The sequence below is a fragment of the Camelus bactrianus genome, chromosome 22, assembly GCF_048773025.1.
Source record: "Camelus bactrianus isolate YW-2024 breed Bactrian camel chromosome 22, ASM4877302v1, whole genome shotgun sequence".
Taxonomy (NCBI): domain Eukaryota; kingdom Metazoa; phylum Chordata; class Mammalia; order Artiodactyla; family Camelidae; genus Camelus; species Camelus bactrianus.
In genome coordinates this window covers 8,036,500-8,047,389 of record NC_133560.1, presented here as the reverse complement: position 1 = coordinate 8,047,389, position 10,890 = coordinate 8,036,500, and positions in this window count along the sequence as shown.

Sequence of the window (10,890 nt, the reverse complement as noted above, 5' to 3'; positions counted from 1 at the left end):
CCTCGCCCATGGACGCGCTCGATTAACTCAGAGTGCTTAGAAAAAAATTTTTAAAGGAATTAAGTAATCAACATTTTAAAAAGTAGAAGATTTCATGTGAAAATCAGATTTCTAGCTTCTCTTGGAAAACTAAAATTTAGCAATCTGAGTGTGCTTTCTGCATGGCAGCGGTCAGCTGGAGCCAAGCAGTGGCTGCCTCCGTAGATGGGGGTATACCCTCCAGTTAGCCACCATCTCCACCCCTCCCTGTGGTGTCGGGACGCTGAGGTTGACTGCCCACTGCCACTGGTCACTGATTTGCACCATTGTTTTTCTTACAGCCAGCCCCTCATGCACCGTATCTACCTGGCCTGTAGCCACCTGAGTTTTGACCCTTGACCTAGATACCAAGGACGGTGACCTCGCACCCATCAAGGCCTTACTATACTTCTTATGTGCCGATCCCGTACGCTTTCCAGGCAGGTGTTGTGTTCTTATTTTCCAGAGGAAGAAATTGGGGTTCCGAGAAGCAGGCATGGCCCAGCTGGCCACATGCTCCTTCTGAAAGCCCCCCGGAAGAGGCTGGCTTCTGAGTTTTCAGCTCACAATTCTCTGATGTGGGATCAGGTCCAGGGTAAGGACAGAGAGCCTGGCCAGAGGGTTAGAAAGATTTGGGGTCAAGCTCTAGCTTCGTCATTGACACATGACTTTGGGTGAGTTTTCCCACACTCTGGGCCTCAGTTTCCTAACCCGTGAAATGGGGGAGAGGATGTAGTTATATCTAGAAGAGGTGGCTGAGCCCTGGGTTTAAGATCTGCTGAGATCCCATTTCCAGAGGCTCTGCTGCTCATAGTTCTGCTAGGCTTTTCTTGGCTCTCCAGGAAGCCTCGGTATCCTCCAGCCACTTCTCCAAAAGGCAGCCCAGGACTGGGGCCCCACTTCCTTGCCTCCCATCTCCCACTGGAACCCAGCTCCATCACTCTTCCGCTGTGTGCTCAGCCCTGGACCCAGCAGTCTCAGGCTCATTTTAGCATCTAGACTCCATAACAATCTCATGAGGGAGGGCATTATCATCCCATTTCACAGATGAGGACCCGGAAGTCAGAGGGAGAAAAGACTTGACCAAGGGCACACAGCTGGGACGGAGGTTGTGGTTAAAAGCCTGTTGAGTCTGAATCCAAAACCTGGGTTCTTCCCACTCATATCAGCTGAGATCTTGGACACTGATGCTTGGCTCTCAAAACCCCTTTCTGCTCTTCAGGGTCATGCCAAGAGTCCTCCCAATCCCCTGGACCTAACCGGCAACAGTGCGATGGAGCATCTGGGAGAGGAAGCAAGAGTGTAACCCACCTGCGGGAACACCCTATGAGCAGATGAGCCAGCATACGTGTGACGCCTGATTGAGGGAAAAGAGTAAAATGACCCCAGATATGTCAGCTGGCTCACCCGGCAGGCAGAGGAGCACGTAGACTGCTTGTGGACGCCTGTGCCAGCTTAGGTCAGCCTGGGGAGCCAGGACCTGGCTCCTGCCTTCTGTTCAAGAACTTGGTGTGCACATGTTCAACTTGTGTGTGCAGAATGGCATGTGTGATTTTGTCTCATGGGGCCACTTGGACCCTGTGTGTGCACATATGTGGCCACATGGCCTCAGAGCCTCACTCATGGGAGAGCTGGCTTGGGTATGTGCTTGCAGCTCACTCAGGTCCAGAGACCTGGCCAGCTCGTTCCTTTTCCTCTAGGATTCCTTCCCTAATTGGAGCCAGGGCTGCCAGGCACCTGCAAACACCTCCTCCCATGGTGACAAGATCGACAAAGGCTTGTGGGGCTTCGGCAGGTGCGACAGTGTGTGTGTGTGTGTGTGTGACAGTCTTGCTATGCTGCCCCTCACCCTCTCATCCCCTTGTCTCCTAGAATCCTCAGAGCAGCAAAGCTTCCTTCTGGGCCTGGAGGGGAGATGGAGTCTAGCAAAGGGTGATAGCCAGGCCTCCTTCCAGAAACGGCCCCGAGACCATCCATCCATCCATGGAGGGCAAGAGTGGACATGCAGGATTGAGGGGCGGAGAGCAAGCTAAAAGCCAGAGAGTGTGTGACAGGGAGTATGTGACACGCGACTGCAGGGTCTGGGGGTACATGAGAGACACTCTGATGTGCAGGTGCGAACAGGCACATGCAGGCCAGAGCAGGGTGCCTGCCGGCGTGTTGTGTTCGAGTATTGCTGAGTTGAGTGTGCTGTGATAGGCGATGGCTGGTGTGAGTGCGTGGCTATGCCTGGGTGTGTACACAAGGTGTACTGGGTGGGTGCCCAGGTGGCCATGTGTATGAGTCTGATGGAATGTTAAGGGCCACAGTGTTTGTGTGGACCCGTGCGTGGCCTCGAGCAGTGAGTGTGTGACTGTGTATGACGGAGCCCCAGAGTGTGTGCCACACTGAGCGTGCGACAGCGAGTGTGCTCAGTGGTGCCAGTAGAGCCACTCGAGCGCCGAGCTCGCTCCAGGGGGAAAATGAATCAACGCGGGCGGACCCCCTCCCCGCGATGGCGGGAAGCGCCCTCTCCCGCACCGCAGTGCCAAACAAAGGCTCGGGGCCGGGGTCCTACATACAGGGCGGGCTGGCCCGCAGGGCCCCTCGGGGGCTCAGCCGGGATTGCGGACCCGCCCCCGCCCCGCCCCGCCCCGGAGGAGCCTGGAAATGGACACCCGCCGCTCCGGCCGCTCGCGTACCTTCACCCGGGCGCACGGCGGACTCACGCCGCGCACTGTGCCGGAGCCCCGCTACCCAGGCGGTTCGAGGACCCTGGACAGCTGCTCCGGGGAGGCCGCGAGCGGTAAAAGGGGGTAGACACTGCCCGCCCGGTGGGGGCTGCAGGTGCGGGCGCGGCTCTTACCCAGCGGTGCCGTCGCTTCGTCTCCTCGGTGAGCTGCGCTCCGGCTCCCGCCACCGCCGCCCGAGCGGCCTCGGCTGCCTCGGGCCGGGCTGGCGGGCGGACCCGCGGACTCCGAGCCGCCGTCCCCAGCGCCGGCTCCGCGCTCCCGCCCGGCGCCCCGCCCCGGGCATGCGCACTGGCTAACTAGCGGCCCCGGCACCCGGGAGGGGGCGGTGCCGGCTGGGAAGCAGGGGCCCGAAGGAGGGAGGGGTGCCCCTCGCCCGCCGCCCCTCACCGCGGTCCCTGGGCTGCTGGGTTCCCCACCATCCTCGACTCAGTTCCCATTTCACAGACAAGGAGACTGAGGGGCGGAGGGGCTCCCCATTTGCTGCGCGCCTATCGAGGGCGGGGCGCGCTGTCTCTCAGATTTCACTCAATCCAGCCCCGCGAACGCATTCTGCTTGTATCACCTCGGAGGAGACCGGGGCCCAGAGAGGAACCCACTTGTTCGAAAATACTAGGGGCTTGGATAGGGACCCAGGTCGGCGCGATCTCCGAGCTCTCCCTGCGCGGAATTTCCCGCCTCCGCCTTGGCCGCACTTCCGGCCTCCTTCCCCCGCACCTCTGCCCCGCCCCCGCCCCCTTTGTCTCGCCGCCGCCCACGCTCCTGCGAGTGGAGGGGACAGGAGTGGTTGGGGGAGGAGGTGGGAGCTCCTTCGATTTCCCCGCTACTGGTCTCCCTAGCCCGGGTGCCCGCCCACCTTCTAGTCTGTGTAAGCCGGGTTCTCCTCCTGGGTACCCTCGAGCAAATTATTTCACCTCTCCGAGTCTCAATTTCCCGATCTATAAAATGGGACTAACATTAATCAGTCTTGGAAGGACGAAGGTCCTTGAAGTAGGTGTTCAGGGGCTTCCAGTTGAAACTAAATTGCCAAGGACAAGAGGACTTGCTGCCCACCCCTCCTGGACGTTTCAGAACAGAGAAATAGTCCCCTCCCCTTTGACTTCCCAGAGGAGAAAAAATAATTCCGTAATTGCCAAGAGCTGATAAAACTCTCTCGCCTGTACTGTGAAACCACCTACTAAAAATGGTAACAACTAACGTTAATACAACGCTTATTTAGGGGCACTGTGCTAAGTTAAAAAAATGTTTACAGGTTTCGTCTAATTTCAATTTCCAATCACTCATAAGTAAGTTAATGTTAATGTATTGTATCCCCATTTCTCAGATAAAAACTGAGATACTGCTGATAGGTGACTTGTCTGTGCTCACACAACTAGTTAGTAATGAAGCTGACTCCTGAAACCTCACACTTCATCCTTACTTTCTCTTCCTCTCACTTATCTGGTGAACCATAAGTCACAGTGATTGTTAAAAATTAAAAAAAAATCTAGATAGCAAATGAAAAAATCTATCAGATTGCCTTCTTCAACCAGCATCCCAGGGAAGCAGAAAACGGGAGTGCCAAACCAATTTTCAGCACCACGGACAACACCCATGCAAGGGCGTCTTCCTAATGTTTCTGGCCCTGAAATTGCTCATTCGTTGCTCACAAGGGCACTTCGCTTCACAGTTTACAAACCCTGTTCTACACTCATCGTTTCACTTTATTTTCCAAACAGTCTTTCAAAGTAAACGTTACTGACCTCACGATCCAGATGAAGATACCAAGTCTTAGGCAGACTTAGGCATGTCACAAGACATGAAAAGTGGCAAGAACCTGCAGTTCCCCCTGGGGCAGAGCAAGTGTGGGCAGTAGCGCGGCCAGGGCATAAGTGGGGAGGCCGTAGCTGTTGTCCAGGTGAGAGATAATGATGTCTGAACCAACTGGGATGGAGTGGAGGTGACAGATTCAATACCTATTTAGGGATAAAGTCAGCAGGTCTTGGTCATGGGGTGGATGTGAGTTTGAGGAGAGAGAGGATTCTGCTTCCTCTCTGAGGTTCTGCCTTGGGGAGCCAAATGGATGATGAGATACCTGATGAGACCTGGGGAAAGAAGGGTCTTGTGGGACACTGAGACTTCCAAGTCAATATCTGAGCTCTGAAGTGGCCAAGGCTGTAGACAGACCAGGGAGCTGGTGATGGAGGTCATGAGGGGAGAGTATGGAACAAATAGAGTGAGACAAGGGCCCCAGGCCCACCCCGAGGAACACCAACATTAAGGGAGCAGCTGAGAAAAGGAGGCTGCAAAGAAGAATGAGAAAAAGTGGTCTGAAAACCCAGAAGAAACCAGAAGAGTGTGATGTCTCAAAGACAAAAGGAGAGAACATTCCAGAAGGAGGTCAGGAGCAGCTGCATCAGGAAGACAAGATATAGCCTGAGAGATGTCCTTGAAAAAAAGCTAATGGAAATTTGATGAAAATGCAGTCAGTGGAGTGGTGGTGGTGGGGTGGAAGCCACACTTGGGGGTCAGGGATTGATGAGTAAATGGGAGTAAGGAAGTGGAGAGGGCAAGAAGATGACTCCCTTCACAAGTTTGGGCTTGGAGGGAGAAAGGAGATCTGATAGTCTCTACTGGGGCATAGGAGGAGACTTGGAGGCATTTAAATTCTGATGGGAGGAGGCCAGTAGAGAGGGGAAGGGAGATGCCAAGAAAGGAGATCGTAATGGCTGGGCCCAGATGCTCAGTGTGGAAGGATAGGATGGGATCCAGCATCCTGGGGCAGCTCACAGACCCTGAAATGAAGATTGAGGGAATGTGGTTTATTTGGGAGGTGCGGGAACACCAGCAGGGGAGTGGGAAGGTGACCCAGGAGGGGAAGACATCCAGTAAGAGGTAATTATTGAGCCAGCTACCACAGTGGATGAGTGAGGCTTAATCCTGCAGGAAATTTTGGGAAATGGGGTAAATGCACATCTCAGAATTCCCCCAGCTGAGGGCGAGGGAGCTGGTGTATTTATATCCGAGCACTGGGAAGACATTGGTGAAGAGCCGGCCCATGGGGCTGTGTATTAATCCCCTGGCACTTCTAGTCCGCAGTGCATATGGAGAAAGCGGATTCCAGAGCTTGGGGACTGCTGTTTGACAAAGATGCTGTTGGGAGTCCTGCTGGTGGGCACAGAAATGGTAAGGTCATCTGAGGGGATGTGGTCAGAGTCACAGTCAGGGCCTCTTTCCATTTGTGCCTTTGCCACTGTCCAACCACTCTTGTTCCACTGGGACTTGTTGATAAGAATATGTTTAAAAATGAAAATTTCCAGACAACAACACAAAACACCTGCCTAGGCAGAGTGGGAGTTCCAAAGGGGCATGGAGGTAGGCAGTGTGGGTACAGATCCTGACTCTGCCGGTTACTAGCTGTGTTTCTTGGCTGAGGTCTCTCCGAGTCTTACCTTCATCATTTGTAACTCTGAGCTCTCAGGGCTCTGAGGAGGATGGAGGGAGGAAAGAACAACAAGCACCAAGCATAGTGTAGCACTCATGGTGGACGCCAGGGCACGGCAAGCCCAGCCCTGTGCACCCTTGTCTGACCACAGCACTTCCATTTTCCTTGGGGAACCACCTCCCCACTCCAGTCCATGTGATGGAGTGGGACAGACTCCACTGCCAGCTTTAGGGGTGGGCAGTGATCCCTAAAATTGGCCTGGCCAATCACTATGCAGTGATTAGTCCTGGGGGTGGAGGCAGAATACAGGACCACAGCCAGGGCAACTGGCTCTTCCACTTCCCTGGAGCTTTGGGGGTTGCTGAATTGATGGTGTGTCTGCCTGGAGCTGCTGAGGGTCATCTTTGTGCTTAAGTGGAGTGAGTCTGCCTGGGTCCAGATAATGGCTCATCTTGGGGTTCAGACTCATCCTTTGACAAACAACATGGTCACCCTCACCCATGTGAGTATGTGTGCATCTGTATCTCGGGTTGCTCTGCCTTTGGGAAGCCATACACACTCGTACACACCAGAAGATAAACAAGTGCCTGCAGCTCCTTGGCTGGCACCCAGGCCGGGGGTGGAATAAACAATCCCGGTGACTTTCTGAAAAGCAAGCGTGTGTGGCAACAGGCACCATGGAGACAAGCAGACTGTACAAGAGCAGAGACTGCAGCCACCCCCCCCCCAATGCCACCCCTGTGCACAGGCACACACACACACACACGCTTGTGTGTACACACACACTTCATGCTCTCTCATGTTTATATCATATTCATGTCCACTCCATCAAAACAGTCCTCTTTCACACCCAGGCACACCGCTTTTGGGATCTGGCCCCTATTCCAGCTTTACCTGAGGCTAAAGGCTTTTGAGAAGGTCTGAGTTTCCTCACCCCTTGCCTGGACGCTGGTCCTGGTCTGGGCCAAATTTCAGCAAATCATAGCCTCTAGGGAATGCGTGTGTGTGTGTGCGTGAGCGCGTGCACGTGTGCATGTGTGTGTGTGAGAGAGACAGGATGGGGAAGAGAGGGAAAAGGGGAGGAATGACATGGCAGGCAATGCCATATACACCCAACTTTCTGGAAATTTCTCTTTGCTTCAGAGATGCACACAAAACACACATTCACCTTCTTCTTTAAGAAACACTCACACAGACCCCCCCACCCTCTGAGGCTTGTAAGGACACAGCCCTGGATACAAACACTCAGATATGTAACTGTCCTCACGCATGCAGTGTGTAACCCAGTACACCCAAGATGATGATGGTGGTGGTGGTGGGCCATTTACTGGCAGCCCAAGTGCTTTGCAGTCATTATCTCATTATACTGAACCCTTAAGGAAAATCATCTGAGACTGATATTATTATTATTCCCATTTCATAGATGAGGAAACAGAAGTTCTGAGAAGTTAAGTAACTTGCCAGGGCCACACAGTTTGAATGTGATAAAGCTGGGAGCCAAACTCCTGCCCACACTATCAGCCCTTTTTCATTTAAGCAGATACACATGCAACACTCATACATGCACAAGCATGTGTGCGCACACACACGTGCACACACACAAACCCTGCCTCCCCAGTCAGCGCAGGTGATTGATGTCCACGGGGTCATCTTCTCCACCCTGGCTTCCTCACAGGCACCGCTCCCAGGTCCTCACAGTACGGCCCTGACATTCATGAGAGCCCCTGGCCTGGGCACCTTTGAGCATAGCCTGTTGCCCGCAAAGACCCCCTCCCTCCCTCTCCACATCCCTTCCCCCCAGCAGCTGCAGGCCCCGGCCCAGCTGGGGGCGGCCCTGGGATTCGGATGGGTGACTCAGGCTGAATCATGGCCCAGCTGCTCATAGGCAGCCCTCTCCTTGATTCTGCCCAGAGAACCTATTTTGAAGGCAGAGACGGGCCCTGGGGTAGGGGACAGGGAGTGGTGTAAGGAGAAAATAGGGACAGAGGGCAGGGGCACTTGAGAAGGAAGACTCAGGCACAAAAGAACCTCAGTGCCCCTCTTCAGTCCTCAGTGGTCTGCAGGTGCTCTCAGGCAGCCCCCACCGATTCTGCCAGCAAAGAGGGTCCTTCTGCCTGGACATGGGCAGGGGGTTCCCTCTCTGATCACAGGGCCCTTTGGCTCCCATGCCCCCACCTTTTGGCCCTAATAACAACGATAATACCAATATTTACTACGCTAATTGATTACTCACGTGTTACAGTATTCTACAGTTTTCAAAGCACTTTCTCTTCAGTATCGCATTTAATTCTCTTCTTAGTCCAGTGGAGTGGAAATGGGCATCCTTACTTTTGAGCTGAGGAAACTGACACTCAGGGAAGTTATGTGAACCAGCCAAGGTCACACAGTTGGTGAAATGAACCAAGCTTAGGCTTCTTGCTCCAATCCGTAGAAGGTGAGCATTGAGGCTGGAGCCGAGCTGCAGCTGGGCACGGTGGGGGCATGGTGGGGCATGGTAGGGGAATGTGGGACGTTGCAGGACTGTGGCAGGGCCATGGCTGGGGCATCGAAAGGGGCACAGGGGAGTGGCAAGGTAGGGGTCACGCGAAGTGTGGATGGACGCATGCCTGGTGGCTTGAGTGTGATAGGCTCATTGCAAAATTTTTTCTTTACCCTTCTGTAAAGAATGAAGTGTGGGATTATTTATGCTTCTAAATCTTCTTTTCCTTGTTTCAGGCCAATAGCCTAAGGCTAACAAGGGCACAGCCATGGAGTTTCTACTGAGAAGACGACTTACAGGACCTTTGTTTCCCAAAGCCTCAGTTTTCTCACCTGAAGAAATGGGTCCAGACCTCCGATGGGGCAGGCTGTGGAGAGGCACTAGTGCAATCCTGTGCCTCATGCCCTTTAGAAGCCATGAAGGACTTCACAAAGGCGTCTGTTGTTCACATTTTGTTTTATCTTAAAAAAAAATACACCTGTGGGTGCTGGGCAAAGGGCGGGTGGGCTTCTGGGAACCCAGGGGTGGTGCCGAGAGGGGGAGTGGGTGACAGCTCCTCCTTCCCCCTGCCTGGGCTCGGCCTGGCCTTCCCCCACCCTCAGCCCAGAGCCGGTTTCTAGGCAACAGGATGGATGCAGGGATGGTTCGGAGGGGAGAGAGCTATAAATAGGGAAGGGAGAAAACAAAAATAAAGTTCCAGAGAAGGCTGTGGAGCCGCATTACTAGGGGTGGGGGTGGGGAGATGGGGAGGGAGATGGGCAAATGGTGGGGCACAGGGACAGCCCCTCTCACTTCATCAGGGGAGAGGGCAGTTTCAGGTTAGCCAGTGGGCAAAGGTCCGCAGAGCACCGCCATGGGTGAGGAGGGGGTCTCTGTGTGCACAGCTGAGCGGGATGGGGGTGACTAGAAGTCACTTCTGGATGAAGGGCCACGGGAAGCTCAGAAGAGGGAAGCATTGCAGGCAGATGTCCAGATGGAGGAAAGATGCAGGCAGAGGAAAGGAAGGTGTGGACCAGGTGAGGCGGAGAACTGGACCCACAGATTTTGGAGGCCTGGCCGGGCTTGGCCCCCTTGACCACACACCCTGTGTCCATGCAGACACAGGTGGGCTCTCCCCAGATCTCCCATGCCACCTCCTCTTCATTCAGGTTTCAGCTCCAACCTCGCCTCCTCAGAGGCCTGACCTGACCATCCAACTGAATGTTGGTCACGACCCCCTCCCTGTTACAGTCTATCACATCAATCTGTTTTATGTTCTTCATAAAACTCAAAATTATCTTGACCCGTGTATTTGTTGATCCATGGACATGAGTTCTGTCAGGGCAGCAACCTGCAGCCCCTTACTTCCAAGAACAGAGCATGTGAGCAACACCCACTGGCCAGTGACTAAATACACAGAATACGTGGGCAGCATCTATATACATGTGTGAACACAGATACACCCGTATCCATACCCAAGTGTGCACACACAGCTCAATGCCCCCTCTGCTACCACTCACACGATCTCACTTGCAGTCTCCACAAAATTGCACGGGAGCCTGTGATCTTTGCTCTGCTGCACCCACATTTTCCTATTGTCGGTGGGTTTTGTTTGTCCTTCCTCAGAGCAAGTCCCTTTGGAAAATTCCAAAGAAACTGGGCTTCAGGCTTGGGGTTGAATGTGGCCTGGGGCAGGCAACTTTGCCTCTCTTGCCTCCATTGTCTCATCTGTAAATTGGAGCTACTAACAAGGAATCATTGCGGACAGTCTCCAGTGAAATGAATGGAAGCAAATGCTGGATGCCTGGGACAAACTGGGCACTGGGGAAATGGCTCTGTCCCTGTCACAAGGGAGGAGACATGAGCCGTGTGTTGTCACACACACACACTCAGTCAGGACTGCCATCTGACACAGGGCTGGCATATTCCGCTGGTGCTTCTGGGCCTGTGCCTGGAATGCATTTAAAGTGACCCCTGCAGCTGAGGACATTGGTCTCTGAGTAGAAAACCAAGCTCAGAAAACCAGGTGCATGGCTTGACACCCGGGAAGGAGGAATAAACCTCTTCACAAGCCAGATGGTGAACCTGGTTTTGGCATCTAAAAATGGGGATCAGGTGCTGGTAGCTGGCGAGGAAGTGGCAAACTCAGATTCTTTAGAGGCCAGGCAGTTCATGAAAATGAGTGAAGCGGATGGGAGGAACGCAAGGGACTGCGGCCAACTAGAATGAAAAATAAATAAACCTTGCACTAGCAAATTAAA